Raw genomic sequence first — 15,802 nt, forward strand, 5'->3', positions numbered from 1 at the left:
GAAGCAGAAGATATTAAGAAGAGGTGGCAGGAATACACAGAAGAACTGTACAAAAAAGATCTTCCCGACCAAGATAGTCACGATAATGTGATCACTGACCTAGAGCCAGACATCTTGGAATGTGAAGTCAAGTGGGCCTTAGAAAGCATCACTACGAACAAAGCTAGTGGAGGTGATGGAATTCCAGTTGAGCTATTTCAAGTCTTGAAAGATGATGCTGTGAAAGTGCTGCACTCAATATGCCAGCAGATTTGGAAAACTCAGCAGTGGCCACAGGACTGGAAGAGGTCAGTCTTCATTCCAATCCCAAAGAAAGGCAATGCCAAAGAATGCTCAAACTACCGCACAATTGCACTCATCTCACACGCTAGTAAAGTCATGCTCAAAATTCTCCAAGCCAGGCTTCAGCAGTATGTAAACCGTGAACTCCCAGATGTTCAAGCAGGTTTTAGAAAAGGCAGAGGCACCAGAGATCAAATTGCCAACATCCGCTGGATCATGGAGAAAGCAAGAGAGTTCCAGAAAAACATCTATTTCTGCTTCATTGACTATGCCAAAGCCTTTGACTGTGTGGATCACAATAAACTGTGGAACATTCTGAAAGAGATGGGAATCCCAGACCACCTGACCTGCCTCTTGAGAAACCTGTATGCAGGTCAGGAAGCAACAGTTAGAACCGGTCATGGAACAACAGACTGGTTCCAAATAGGAAAAGGTGTACGTCAAGGTTGTATATTGTCACCTTGCTTATTTAACTTATATGCAGAGTACATCATGAGGAACGCTGGGCTGGAAGAAGCACAAGCTGGAATCAAGATTGCTGGGAGAAATATCAATAACCTTAGATATGCAGATGACACTACCCTTATGGCAGAAAGTGAAGAGGAACTCAAAAGCCTCTTGATGAAAGTGAAAGAGGAGAGTGAAAAGGTTGGCTTGAAGCTCAACATTCAGAAAACAAAGATCATGGCATCTGGTCCCATCACTTCATGGGAAATAGATGGAAAAACAATGGAAACAGTGTCAGACTTTGTTTTTTTGGGCTCCAAAATCACTGCAGATGCTGATTGCAGCCATGAAATTAAAAGACGCTTGCTCCTTGGCAGGAAAGTTATGACCAACCTTGATAGTATATTAAAAAGCAGAGACATTACTTTGCCGACCAAGGTCCGTCTAGTCAAGGCTATGGTTTTTCCCGTGGTCATGTATGGATGTGAGAGTTGGACTGTGAAGAAAGCTGATCGCCGAAGAATCGATGCTTTTGAACTGTGGTGTTGGAGAAGACTCTTGAGAGTCCCTTATACTGCAAGGAGATCCAACCAGTCCATTCTAAAGGAGATCAATCCTGGATGTTCATTGGAGGGACTGATGCTAAAGCTGAAACTCCAATACTTTGGCCACCTCATGAGACGAGTTGACTCACTGGAAAAGACTCTGATGCTGGGAAAGGTTGGGGGCGGGAGGAGAAGGGGACGACGGAGAATGAGATGGCTGGATGGCATCACCGACTCTGTGGAAATGAGTTTGAGTGTACTCCGGGAGTTGGTGATGGACAGGGAGGCCTGGCGTGCTGTGATTCATGGGGTCGCGGAGAGTCGGACACGACTGAGCGACTGAACTGAACTGAACTGAAGTTCTAATTTCCATAGTTTAATGGACCCAGCAGTACTCCGCCGAGGGGCGGAGTCTCCGCTTGGCTGCGCCTGCGCGACTGAGGGAGGCTAGATATGCAGTTCTCATTGGCTGGCAGGAGCGCGGAGCCCGCCTCCCGCCCCGCCCCCACCCCAATCGAAGTTCCCGCTCTGACCGATCACCTGGCTGCGTGTGGCTGCCGACGGGAGTCTGGTCTCCTCAGGACCCATTGGGGCTTCAGCTGCGGGACGTTGTGAGGTTCAGTTCAGGCTGAAGGGAGTCTGGTCTCCTCAGGACCCACTGGGGCTTCAGCTTTGGGACGTTGTGGGGTTCAGTTCAGGCTGATGGGAGTCTGGTCTCCTCAGGACCTGCTCAGGTTTTGGCTTTGGGGCATTTGAGGGGTTCAGTTCAGGCTGACAGGAGATGGGTCTCCTCAGGACCCATTGGTGTTTCAGTTTTGGGACATTGTGGGGTTCAGTTCAAGCTGACGGGAGTCTGGTCTCCTCAGGACCCACTGGGGTTTCAGCTTTGATACATTTTGGGGTTCACTTCAGGCTGACAGGGGGTGGTTCTCCTCAGGACCCATTGGTGTTTCAGTTTTGGGACATTGTGGGGTTAGTTCAGGCTGATGGGAGTCTGGTTTCCTCAGGACCTGCTGGTGCTTCAGGTCTGGGACTTTGTGGGGTTCAGTTCAGGCTGACAGGAGTCTGGTCACCTCAGGGCCCACTGGGGTTTCAGCTTTGATACATTTTGGGGTTCAACCCAGGGTGATGGGAGTCTGGCCCCCTCCGGACCCATTATGGCTTTGGCTTTGGGACATTGTGGAGTTAGTTCAGGTTGATGGGAGTCTGGTCTCCTCAGGACCTGCTGGTGCTTCAGCTCTGGGACATTGTGGGGTTCAGTTCAGGGAGACGGGAGTCTGGCCACTGAGGACCCACTGGGACTTCGGTTTTGGGACGTTGTGGGGTTCAGCTTAAGCTAACGGGAATCTGGTCTTCTCGGGACCCACTGGGTTTTCAGCTTTGAAACATTTTGGGGTTCAATCCAGGGTGATGGGAGTCTGGCCCCTCAGGACCCATTAGGGCTTTGGCTTTGGGACATTGTGGGGTTCAGTTCAGGTTGACAGCCTGGTTTCCTCAGGACCTGCTGGGGCTTCATCTTTGTTGCATTGTGAGGTTCAGTCGAGTCTGACAGGAGTCTGGTTTCCTCCGGACCTGCAGGGAGGTGTTGCCGCTGAAGGAAAAGGTGAGGAAAATTGGGAAGAAACTTTCTGTGTGTGGCTGTTGCTGAGTGCCTGTCTTCAGAGGACCCAGGACAGTTAGGGCTTGAGGTGGTAAGTTGTGGGTTTTTCGTCAGTTTTTGTCTGTGGTATAGAATGGTGTCCAGTGTTGTTCCTTGGTGTGTGGTGTCCATTTTCCCCAGCATGGCTTATTGAGGGGACTGTCCTTTCCTGGGTGTGTGTTCTTAGCTCCTTTCTTGTAAATTGATTACCATGAACCTGCAGATTTATTTCTGGGCTCTCTGGTGTCTGTGCCTGTTTCTGATACAGTTCCACACGTCTTGTGGTGCCTTTAGGTGCATAATGTAGATTGAAGTCAGGGATGGAGATGCTGCCCGCCTGTTCTGCTTTCTCAGGGTCACTTCGGCTCTTCTGGGTCCTTTGTGGTTCCACACGGATGTTAACATTGTTTATGTTTCTGTGAAAAATGTCAATGAGATGTTGGTAGTGATTGCATGAATGTGTATGTTACTTTGGTTAGAATGGAGGTTTTAACGGTACTGTCACCCATGAGCATGGGATATCTTTTCATATCTGTTCAGTTTAATTGAGCACTGTGTCTTGCAGTTTTTAGCTTGCAGCTCTTTCAAGTCCTTGGTAAAATTTCTAGTTTTGGAGGGATGCAATTGTACAGGGTATTATTTTCTTAATTTCTCTTTCTGATAGTTCATTATTAGTGTAGAAAATCACACATGATCTTGCAGTTCTACTGACTTATTTTTTGGCCATGCAACTCAGCATGTTGGATCTTAGTTCCCTGACCAAGGATCAAGCCTGGACCCCCTGCAGTGGATGTGCAGAATCTTCACCACTGGACTGCAGGGAAGTCCCTGAATTCACTTTATAGTTCTGACAGTTGCTCTGGTGTAGTGTTACATGGAAAACTAGAATTCAGGCATCTTGTAATTTCAGTTCCATCAGGGCCATCTACAGCACTCAAGGCATGATGGCTACTCTTCCTACGGTGACTTTTAATACCATGTTGACTACTACAAGGCAATTAGCATCACTAGTTGAACTTGGTCTGGTTAAGTCTTGGAGTCTATTGCAATGTTTGATGCTATCTCTGATTTTTTGGCATGTGACTTACATGGTTGTAGTGAAAAGTAATTTACTTTTTAGTAAAATATCAAGGCAAATTTGGCCTTGGAGCACAGAATGAAGCAGAGCAAAGGCTAATAGAGTTTTGTTAAGAGAACGCACTGGTCATAGCAAACACCCTCTTCCAACAACACAAGAGAAGACTCTACACGTGGACATCACCAGATGGTCAACACCGAAATCAGATTGATTATATTCTTTGCAACCAAAGATGGAGAAGCTGTATACAGTTAGCAAAAACAAGACCAGGAGCTGACTGTGGCTCAGATCATGAACTCCTTATTGCCAAATTCAGACTTAAATTGAATAAAGTAGGGAAAACCAGTAGACCATTCAGATATGACTGAAATCAAATCCCTTATGATTATACAGTGGAAGTGAGAAATAGATTTAAGGGACTAGATCTGATAGATAGAGTGCCTCATGAACTCTGGACGGAGGTTCGTGACATTGTACAGGAGACAGGGACCAAGACCATCCCCATGGAAAAGAAATGCAAAAAAGCAAAATGGCTGTCTGAGAAGCCTTACAAATAGCTGTGAAAAGAAGAGAAGCGAAAAGCAAAGGAGAAAAGGAAAAAATATAAGCATCTGAATGCAGAATTCCAAAGAATAGCAAGGAGAGATAAGAAAGCCTTCCTCAGTGATCAATGCAAAGAAATAGAGGAAAACAACAGAATAGGAAAAACAAGAGATCTCTTCAAGAAAATTAGAGATTCCAAGGGAACATTTCATGCAAAGATGGGCTCGATAAAGGACAGAAATGGTATGGACCTAACAGAAGCAGAAGATATTAAGAAGAGGTGGCAAGAATACACAGAAGAACTGTACAAAAAAGATCTTCACGACCAAGATAGTCACGATAACGTGATCACTGACCTAGAGCTAGACATCTTGGAATGTGAAGCAAAGTGGGCCTTAGAAAGTATCACCACGAACAAAGCTAGTGGAGGTGATTGAATTCCAGTTGAGCTATTTCAAGAAAGGTTGGGGGCGGGAGGAGAAGGGGACGACAGAGAATGAGATGGCTGGATGGCATCACCGACTCTGTGGACATGAGTGTGAGTGAACTCCGGGAGTTGGTGATGGACAGGGAGGCCTGGCGTGCTGTGATTCATGGGGTCACGGAGAGTCGGACACGACTGAGTGACTGAACTGAACTGAACTGAAAATTTCAAAAGCTTCAAGTTTAAATAGTGGCACAAAATTTTCTATATTCACACCGAAAAATGCAATGTGTTTTACCTAAACAGGGTCACTTTCCCAGGGAACCAGCCCATAACCCCCAAATGGGGGATAGTTATGGTGTCCACATTACAATTCTATCCATAGGACCACTTCAACTTACCTCAGCTGCCCAAACTTTGTGCAGATGTCTTTCTCCATTCTAATACACTTTTCTTTTTCTGGGACCACCACTGGGGCTTTTCCTCATGTCATAAACTTTCGTGGATTTAAAGTGACAAGATGACTATAATCTGCATGGCTTTTTCTGTGTGGCTTCTTTCACTGAGGATGTTTTCAGTGCTTTTCCATGTTGTAACTTGTATTATTTTTTAATTGTGATTGCAAGCATATAATATTTACCATTTGAGTCATTTTAAGTATGCACTTCTATAGCATTAACTGCACTCACGTTGTAAAAATATCCTCACCATTTATCTCCAGAATCTTTTCCTTTTCCTGAAGTGACACTGTAACCATTCAACACTCACCACTCTCAATCCCTGGCTACCTTATTCTACTTGGAGTTTGTCTTATATGGATATCTCGTACTAGTGGAATCATGGAACATTTTTCCTTTTCTGTCGGCCTTGTTTCACTTCACATAATGACTTGAAGGTTCATTCACATCAGAGCATGTGTGAGAGTTATCTTGTTTTTAAAGGTTGAATCATATTCCATTGTGTATATACTACACTGTGCTTATCCATTCATCTGTTGAATGCTGTGTTGCTTCCACCTTTTGGCTACTGTGAATATGAGATACGAATATCTGTTCCAGTTCTTGGTTTTAAATATTTTGGGTATATTCCTTAGACCGAAATTGATGGAATGTATGTTAACTGAGCGACTGAACTGAACTGATGTTAACTCTGTGTTTGTTTTTGAGGAGTCCCCTACTGTTTTCTGCAGCTGTGGCTCTATTTTACTATATGGCATATATTACTGTATGCCTTTATATGGCAGAGTAATGCATCTTGTGGATGGATCTACTTCATTTTGCTTATTCATTCACCTGTTGGTGGACATTTTCGTTGTTTTTACCTTGAGTTGTTGAGAACTGTGCTGCTATGAATATTGGTGTACAACCTTATATTTGAACACCTTTTTAAAATTCTTTGTATGTATGTCTAGGAGTGGAGCTTCCAAAACATATGATAGTTACATTTCTATATTTTTGAGAAAATGCTGAACTTTTACACATTGATTGTACCATTTTACATCTCCACAAGTAAAGTTTGAGTTCCAATTTCTGTACATTTTTGCCAACATTTATTATTTGTCTTGTTGATTTTCCCCATGTCCATCCTGTGTGCCTTATTAAGGAGGAAGTCATAATGCAGAACCCACACTTGAGGAGAGGGAAGTTAGCTTCACATACTTGATGGACAGCTGAGTGTCTGTATCAATTGTTTAGACTCTTTCTGCATGGAGATTTTTATTCAATACTACTCATAAAACCTATGTAAGTTTTTTTTTAAACCAGTTTGGACACATGAAAATTATTTTAAACTTTTGGTTATAATCCAGCACTATGTTATTAGACTGCTTAGTTTTATTCTTTTTTGGCTATTGAGAGCCTTTTCCATGCTCTGTTTTTATTTTACATAATTCAGCTTTTGTGGGGTTTTTTGGTACTTCTTTCTCATATTTTAAGATTATCTTTCTTTACATATTTACTGTCTTAGTCCTACTATCAGCCACATATTTAAAGAGCCCTTGTTCCTTTTTATTAGAGAATGGTAATAAAAACTTGCATGTGGGAACTTACTATTCTCAGTAGACAATGTAAGAAAATACATATGCATGTATCCCAGACTATGCACACACACAGTTATGAAGGTTTTCACAGGGAGCTATGTGTTTAAAGACAGTTTATGTCTCCAACCTGATCTGTTATGACACAGGTATTGTAACCTTCTCCCTTTGTCTGCCTGTAACTTCCCACTCCGGTGGTAAGAAACCTGGCTTCCACTACTTGTCATTTATCAAATTCAGTGCTTCTTCCATTCGATGACTGATACAGTAGTTTCAGTCCTGTTAGCTACAACCTCCCATAGGAAAGAACTTACGGAGTCCATTGTTTACACATGCTACATTTTGCCTTTGGCCTGCAGATCCCATTCATTGCCACAGTGAACTTAGGTCAGCTCATTTTGTCCTACCACTAAGAGTGGGTTTTTTCTTTTTCTTCTTTTTAAAAAATATCTCTTGGCTGTGCATATGGCATGTGGGATTTTAGGTCCCTGACCAGGAATTGAACCCACCTTTCCTGCACTGGCAATGTGGAGTCTTAATCACTGGACCACCAGGGAAGTCCTGAAGTTTTTCATACATTTCTCAATCAGTTAGATTCTTTGTTAAATTCTGCATTCCAGTCTTTGACACTCCCATACCATAAATAAATAAATTTGAATAGGTAATAATTTATTTGTTGGGCTTTACAAACAAAAATATATGTGCTTAGACAAATGCATAGTGCCAGGTATTCATCACTACAATGCCATATGAAATATTTCAACCACATATTCCATAAACTGTTTATCATGTCTGTTTTGCCTATTATAGAATGTCTTATAAGTTTGTACAGTGTGTAGCACTTGAGGCTGGATTCCTTCACTTAGTAACGTGTTAGATTCATGCTTTTTTAATAAATGGGTTGGTGGTTCATTCCTTTGTATCTTTGAATACTATTGTGTTGCATTATATGAGAGGAAAGATAATTTTCTCTCTACCCTTTGATGTTCTTCATTGAGATCCTCATAATGAAAGGGAGATGAACAGGAGAAAAACAATGGAAGGTTTAATATATGCCACGCATTCGTGTAGACTTGAAAGATACCTGGGAAAACTGAGTCACTTACTGAAATGGTGCAAGTTCCGTTCAGTTCAATCACTCAGTCAAGACCAACTGTTTACAACCCCATGGACTGCAGCACACCAGACTTCCCTGTCCATCACCAACTCCCAGAGTCGGCTCAAACTCATGTCCATCGAGTCATTGATGCCATTCAACCATCTGCTCCTCTGTCGTCCCCTTCTCCTGCCTTCAATCTTTCCCAGCATCAGGGTTTTTTCAGATGAGTCAGTTCTTCGGATCAGGTGGCCAATGTGTTGGAGTTTCAGCTTCAGCATCTGTCCTTCCAATGAATACTCAGGACTGATTTCCTTTAGGATGGACTGGTTGGATCTCCTTGCAGTCCAGGGGACTCTCAAGAGTCTTCTCCAACACCACAGTTCAAAAGCATCAATTCTTCATTGCTCAGCTTTCTTTATAGTCCAACTCACATCCATACATGACTACTGGAAAAATCATAGCTTTGACTAGACAGACCTTTGTTGGCAAAGTAATGTCTCTGCTTTTTAATATGCTATCTAGGTTGGTTATAACTTTTCTTCAAAGGCGCAAGTATCTTTGAATTTCATGGCTGCAGTCACCATGTGCAGTAATTTTGGAGCCCCCCAATATGAAGTCTTTCACTGTTTCCATTGTTTCCCCATCTATTTGCAATGAAGTGATGGGACCAGATGACATGATCTTAGTTTTCTGAATGTTGAGTTTTAAGCCTACTTTTTCACTCTCCTCTTTCACTTTCATCAAGAGGCTCTTCAGTTCCTCTTCACTTTCTGCCATAAGGGTTGTGTCATCTGTGTATCTGAGGTTATTGATATTTCTCCCAGCAATCTTGATTCCAGCTTGTCTTTCATCCAGCCCAGCCTTTCACTTAATGTATTCTGCATATAAGTTAAATAAACAGGGTAGCAATATACAGTCTTGATGTACTCCTTTCCCGATTTGGAACCAGTCCCTGTTCCTTGTCCAATTCTAACTGTTGCTTCTTGACCTCCATACATATTTCTCAGGAGGCAGGTCAGGTGGTCTGATATTTCCATCTGTTTAAGAATTTTCCACAGTTTGTTGTGATCTACAGGTCAAAGGCTTTGGCATAATCAATAAAGCAGAAATAGTTTTTTTTCTGGAATTCTATTATTGTTTCTATGATCCAGCAGATGTTGGCAATTAGATCTCTGGTTACTCTTCCTTTTCTAAATCCAGCTTGAACATCTGGATGTTCATGGTTCACATACTGTTTAAGCCAGGCTTAGATAATTTTGAGCATTGCTTTGCTAGTGTGTGAGATGAGGGCAATTGTATGGTCGTTTGAACATAGGTTGGGAAGATCCCCTGGAGAGGGAAATGGCAACCTACTACAGTATCTTTGCCTGGAAAATCTCATGGACAGAGGAGCCTGGTAGGCTGCAGTCCATGGGGTCACAAAGAGTCGGGCATGACTGAGCGACTAACACTTACTTACTTACTTGAACATTCTTTGGCATTGCCCTTCTTTGGGATTGGAATGAAAACTGAACTTTTCTAGTCCCAAGGCCACTGCTGAGTTTTCCAAATCTGCTGGCATATAGAGTCCAGCACTTTCATAGCATCATCTTTTAGGATTTGAAATAGCTCAATCGGAATTGCATCACCTCCAGTAGCTTTGTTTGTAGTTATGCTTCCTAAGGCCTCCTTGACTTCATTTCCAGGATGTCTGGCTCTAGGTGAGTGATCACACCATCGTGGTTATCTGTGTCATGAAGACCTTTTTTGTATAGTTCTTCTGTGTATTCTTAATATCTTCTGCTTCTGTTAGGTCCATACCATTTCTGTCCTTTATTGTGCCCATCTTTGCATGAAATATTCCCTTGGTATCTCTTATTTTCTTGAAGAGGTCTCTAGTCTTTCCCATTCTGTTGTTTTCCTTTATTTCTTTGCACTGAACACTGAGGAAGGCTTTCTTATCTTTCCTTGCTATTCTTTGGAACCCTGCATTCCAATGGGTATATCTTTCCTTTCTCCTTTGCCTTTAGCTTCTCTGCTTTCCTCAGCTATTTGTAAGACCTCCTCAGACAACCATTTCACCTTTTCCATTTCTTCTTCTTGGGGGTGTTCTTGATCACTGCCTCCTGTACAATGTCACGAACTTACATTCATAGTTCTTCAGGCGCTCTGTCTATCAAATCTAATGCCTTAAATCTGTTTGTCACTTCTACTGGATAGTCATAAGGGATTTGATGTAGGTCATACCTGAATGGTCTAGTGATCTCCCCTACTTTCTTCAATTTAAGTCGGAATTTTGCAGTAAGGAGTTCATGATCTGGGCTCCAGTCAGCTCCCATTCTTGTTTTTGCTGACTCTATAGACCTTCTCCATGTTTTGCTGCAAAGAATATAATCGATCTGATTTTGGTGTTGACCATCTGGAGATGTCATCATCCAATTCCTGTCCCAGAGAGGGATACACCCTTACCGATGGAGATATCCTTAATAATTGTGAATCTGCTTCGTAAAATGGCATTTCCGAGATTCTCCTGAGGTTGCTGTTTTTAAACGAATCCGTCCAGAATAACCCTTTTGTCAGAGGCGTATGTTTCGGGTGTGCTGTACTGTGCTCCTCTTGACATGTCTGTGTCCTGAGTTGCTTATGAATGCATCTGTGGAAGGACATCCTGATATCTTTAAGTGTTTAGCTATTTTGAATAGAGCTCTCGTACCTTACTTGATGCTAGTTTTTATTTCACAATTTTGCTAAGCACTTGTCTAAATACAAGAGATACACTTCTTGGATCCTGAGGTGAGACTGCTTAGATTTGGAGAAAAGTGCCAAACTGTCTTCCAAAGTTGACTGGAAAAAAAAAAAAAAAACAAAGTTGACTGGACACGCATTCCACCAGCATCTGAGTGTATTCTTGTGTGCTTACTTACTATCTATCTTCTTTGGCCAGGTGTGTATTTCAATCTTTACCAAATTTTAAAGAGGTCATTTGGTATAATTTGAGTCAGATCCTTTTTCAGATAAATGTGTTTTGGAAATGGCACTAGTGGTAAAGAACCCACTTGCAAATACAGGAGACTTAAGAGATGCGGGTCTGACCCCTTGGTTGGGAGGATCCCCTGGAGGAGGGTGTGGCAACCCACTCCAGTATTCTTGCCTGGAGAATCCCACGGACAGAGGAGCCTGGCAGGTTACAGTTCATAGGGTCACAAAGAGTCAGACATGAGTGAAGTAACTGAGCATACATACAGTATGTGCTTTGTCTTTTGGTTTTCTGAATAAGGTCTTCCGTAGAGTAGAAATTTTTATTTTTTATAAAGTCTACATTATTTTTTATTTTGTTGATAAGCTTTTATTAAGTAAATTTTTGTTTTATTTTATTTTTAGCTGCACTGGGTCTTTGTTGTGCATGGGCTTTTTCTAGTTGTGGTCGTGGGGCTACTCCTAGTTACAGTATGTGGGCCTCCCTTGGAAGTGGCCTCTCTTGCTGTGGAGCATGGGCTTCTAGGCTCTTGGGCTCAGTAGAAAATATTTTAAAAATATTTTTCCTGATGCATGAGCATAGGATATTTTTCTTTTCTGTTTTCAATTTCTTTATCAGTGCCCTATAGTTTTCTGATTATAGATCTTTTATGTCTTTAGTTAAATTTATTCCTAGATAGTTTTTTTTCTTAAATTGTAAATGGGATTGTTTCCTTATTCTTTTTGATAATTTGTTATTCATATATAGAAACAAAATTGATTTGTGTGTATTCCATTTCTTGTGTGCTGAAATTATCTTTTAACGTATTTTTTAAAATAATGTAAAAGATTGTGAAACTAAAATCTCACTGTTTCTCCTGCAATCCAGATCATCCACAGGACCCACGACTTAGTGGTTACTAGCACCCTCTTCCCACGATGCCTCTTAATACTAATACCATATGGACTCCTCCAAGGGAAATAAGTGTCACAACTTTGGTTGAACTTGGTCTGGAAAGTCTTGGCCTCTATAACAAACTCTGATGCCTGTCTTATCTGATATCTTGAATGGTGTTGTTATGGTTGTTTTGAAAAGTAACTCACTTTCCACTAATTTTAAAATGTACAGAAAGCTTTTAATAATGGCAAAAAGTACTCATATTTGCAAATTCACACAAAATGTTCAGTGTGTTTTACCCAAAACAGTGACACTCTCCTGAGGAACCAACACCTAGCCCCCATGAGGAAATCATGACTCTGTGTCGTAGATTAATACACAGGCCCACTTCCACTTTCACCTGCTGCCCCAACTGTGTGAAGATACCTTTATCCATCCTGATGCAGTTTTCTTTTCCTGGAACCAGTACTGAGTTTTCCCCTCATTTGGACAGCCTTGATGGATTTAAACAGACAAGATGAGTATGGGATCTGGGTGGCCTTTTATGGTGTTGTTTTTCTCACTAAGGATGTTTTTAATATTCATTTATGTTGTAACAATTATGACCACTACACTTTTTTTCTCATTGTCATTAAAAATACAAAACGTGACATTAGCCATTTAATTCATTTTAAGTATGCAGTTTTGTGATATTAATTACTTTCACGCAGCTGCACAAACAAGTTGAATAATGTGTGTACCTCAGGTGTGCATGGGAGATACTTATATACATATGAAGTGAAGTGGAGTCTCTCAGTCTTGTCCGACTCTTTGTGACCCCATGGACTGCGTGTGTGTATATATATAGTATATATATAAACAAACACACACATACACCGCAGCCACACACACACGTCTTTATCCATTCGTCAGTTGTTGGACAGGTAGCTTGATTTCACGTCTTTGCTGTTGTGAATAGTGCTACTGTGAACATTGTGGTGAATGTGTCTTTTCGAATTATAGGTTTGTCTGGATATATGCCCAGGAGTGGGATTGCTAATCATATGGCAACTTTTTAGTTTTTTGAGGATCCTCCATACTGTTTTCCACAGTGGCTGCATCAGTTCCCACCCACAGTGTAAGAGATTTCGTTTTCTCCACCCGCTCACCAGCATTTGTTATTTGTAGACATTTTATCGATGCTGTTCTGATGACTATGAGGTGATGCCTCACTGTGGTTTTGATTGGCATTGCTTTAATGATGAGCAGCGTGAAATATCTTTTTATGTGCCTGTTGATCATCTCTATGTCTTCTTTGGAGTAATACCTATTTAGACCTGCCCATTTTTAATTTTTTTTTTTTTTGAGATGCATGTGCTGTTTGTGTATTTTGGAAATCAGACAAAATACATGTGTATTTTGGTGGCATCATTTGCAAATATTTCCCCCCAGCAATTAGTACAGGTGCTGGGACAACCAGATCCCACGTGCAAAAGAACAAATTTGGACACCTACTTCCCTCACTATACAAAATCAACTCAAAATGGATCAAAGGCCTAGATGTAAGAATCAAAATTGTACACCCCATGGAAGAAAACATGAGAAAAACTTCATGACTTTGGATTTGGCCATGATTTCTTAGATCTGCTACCAAAACTACAAACAACAGAAGACAAAAGAGATGAATTAGACTTCTTCACAACAAAAGTTGTGCACAAAAGGAGTCAGAAAAAGTCCGCCACCAAAATGGCACAAAATGTTTGCAGATCATGTACCTTTTAAAGGTCTGTAGTCTACAAGCCGAGACCCTGCTGGCCCAGTGGGGTGCCCGTGGGGCCCCTCCCATCCCAGGTGATAAGGGGGTTTCAGGCCCCACAACACTCTTGGGCTGGACACTGGTCATCCTCAGTACCCTCAAGGAGTGAGTGCAGGATGGTTTGGAGCCCCGCTCCTTCTGATCACTGCCCTCAAAGACTGGAGGCTTCAACATGTCTCCAGAAGAACACAGAATCTTTGCAAGTCTTTGAGAAGCAAGGGATCATCCTTCACTTTCTTGAAAAGTGCATCTTATTTCATAGCAGTGACCTTTTCCAATGTGGCCCCCATGGTGTTCTCCCACCTTCTTCCTCTCTCTGAAAGTGGCCAGGGCAGGTCAAGTGTCTCCAGTCCCCACACCAGGTGATGACGCCAGTGGGGCCAGGTCCTGGTGGTCCTTGCTTTCACTGGATACTAACTCAGACTCGCAGGTTGACTTTGAACGTGGACGCCCCTGCTTATCCATCAAGAAGGCTCATCTCCTCACCTTCTCTTTCCCTCTTGCTTTTCAGTCTCAGAGTTACCTGAGATCGCCACTCACAGTTCCTGAAGAGCCCAGATATTTCTCCTGAAGGACAGGTTCTGAAAGATTCATAGGGATAAATAAAGAATGCAGATGATTCCTACCTCATGCTGATGCCTCGAGGGTGATAAGAGTGAGTGTTTTCTCATGAGAACTGTAAAACCCTCCAAGTAATAGATCACTGGGGGCATCCTTTGTCTTCCTGCTGGTTTTAATAATGTTGTTCCTGAATTTTAATTCAGTCAAAATTTATCTTATAAATATGCCAAGGGGGAGATCCATTAAAAAATGTTACTGAAGTAACTCCAAGGGTTTTACAACAAATAGGGACACAGAACCTGAGGTCAGACACTGCCTGAGAGATTCCCACCCTGAGCCACTGCCCCTTGGAGGTGGAATGGCCATGACCATCCTCCGGTAGGTAAGCCTCCTCAGGCGCATCCTATGTGGGACCACTGCATCACAGAATCTTAGATTGGCCATTGGCAGGCAGCTGGCGAGAGATGAGGGAAACAGAAAGCTGTCCAGCAGCCTGGGAAAACTCTTGGGCAAGGACTTAGTAAGGGTCCTTGTCAGGCCATTAGTTAGAGCCAGCATCAGGGCCTTAGAGACAGTGTCAGGATCTCAGAGATAACTTGATGGCCTTAGCAAGAGTCAGTTAAGGTTATTCATTAGGGACACTTCACAGACTTTATCAGGGACATATTCAGGGCCTTGGTTATGGAAAGAATCAGAGGGATATTTGGTGACAGCATAGACTATAAGGGACCAAGACCTAAGCGAGGGACAGTGTCAAGGCTTCAGGTAAGGTTGTTCCTTAGGGCTATCTTGGGGCTTTCAATGGGACCAGCGTCAGGGCTGTAATTAGAACCAGTGTCAGGCATTAGTTAGTGACAAAATCAGGGTGTTACTTAGGGGGAAAGTCAGGTCATTATTATTGACAGTGTCAGGCCTTTGTGAGGAGGAGGTTCTTGACCTTATGAAGGAATAGGATCAGAGAAATATTACCATTCTCAGGTCATAATTAGGGTGTTATATAGCAAAGAGTCGGACATGACTGAGCGACTGAACGGAACTGAACTGATAGGGAAAGAATTAGGTTCTGAATGACAGTGTCTGGGCCTTAGGTAGAGTCATCATCAAGACCTTAGTTAGGAAGAGCTTCAGTCAGTTCAGTTGCTCAGTCGTGTCCACCACTTTGTGACCCCATGGACTGCAGCAGGCCAGGCTTCCCTGTTCATTACCAACTCCCAGAGCTTGCTCCAACTCATATCCATTGAGTCAGTGATGCCATCCAACCATCTCATCCTCTATCATCCCCTTCTCCTCCTGCCTTCAATCTTTGCCAGCATCAGGGTCTTTTCAAATGAGTCAGTTCTTTGCAACAGGTGGCCAAAGTATTGGAGCTTCAGCTTCAGCATCTGTCCTTCCAACGACTATTCAGGACTGATTTCCTTTAGGATGGACTGGTTGGATCTCCTTGCAGTCCAAGGGACTCTCAAGAGTCTTCTCCAACACCGCAGTTCAAAAGCATCAATTTTTCGGTGCTCAGTTTTCTTTA

Source organism: Moschus berezovskii, chromosome 14, assembly GCF_049115385.1.
Source record: "Moschus berezovskii isolate FMDL1 chromosome 14, NW_MosBer_1.0, whole genome shotgun sequence".
Classification (NCBI taxonomy): domain Eukaryota; kingdom Metazoa; phylum Chordata; class Mammalia; order Artiodactyla; family Moschidae; genus Moschus; species Moschus berezovskii.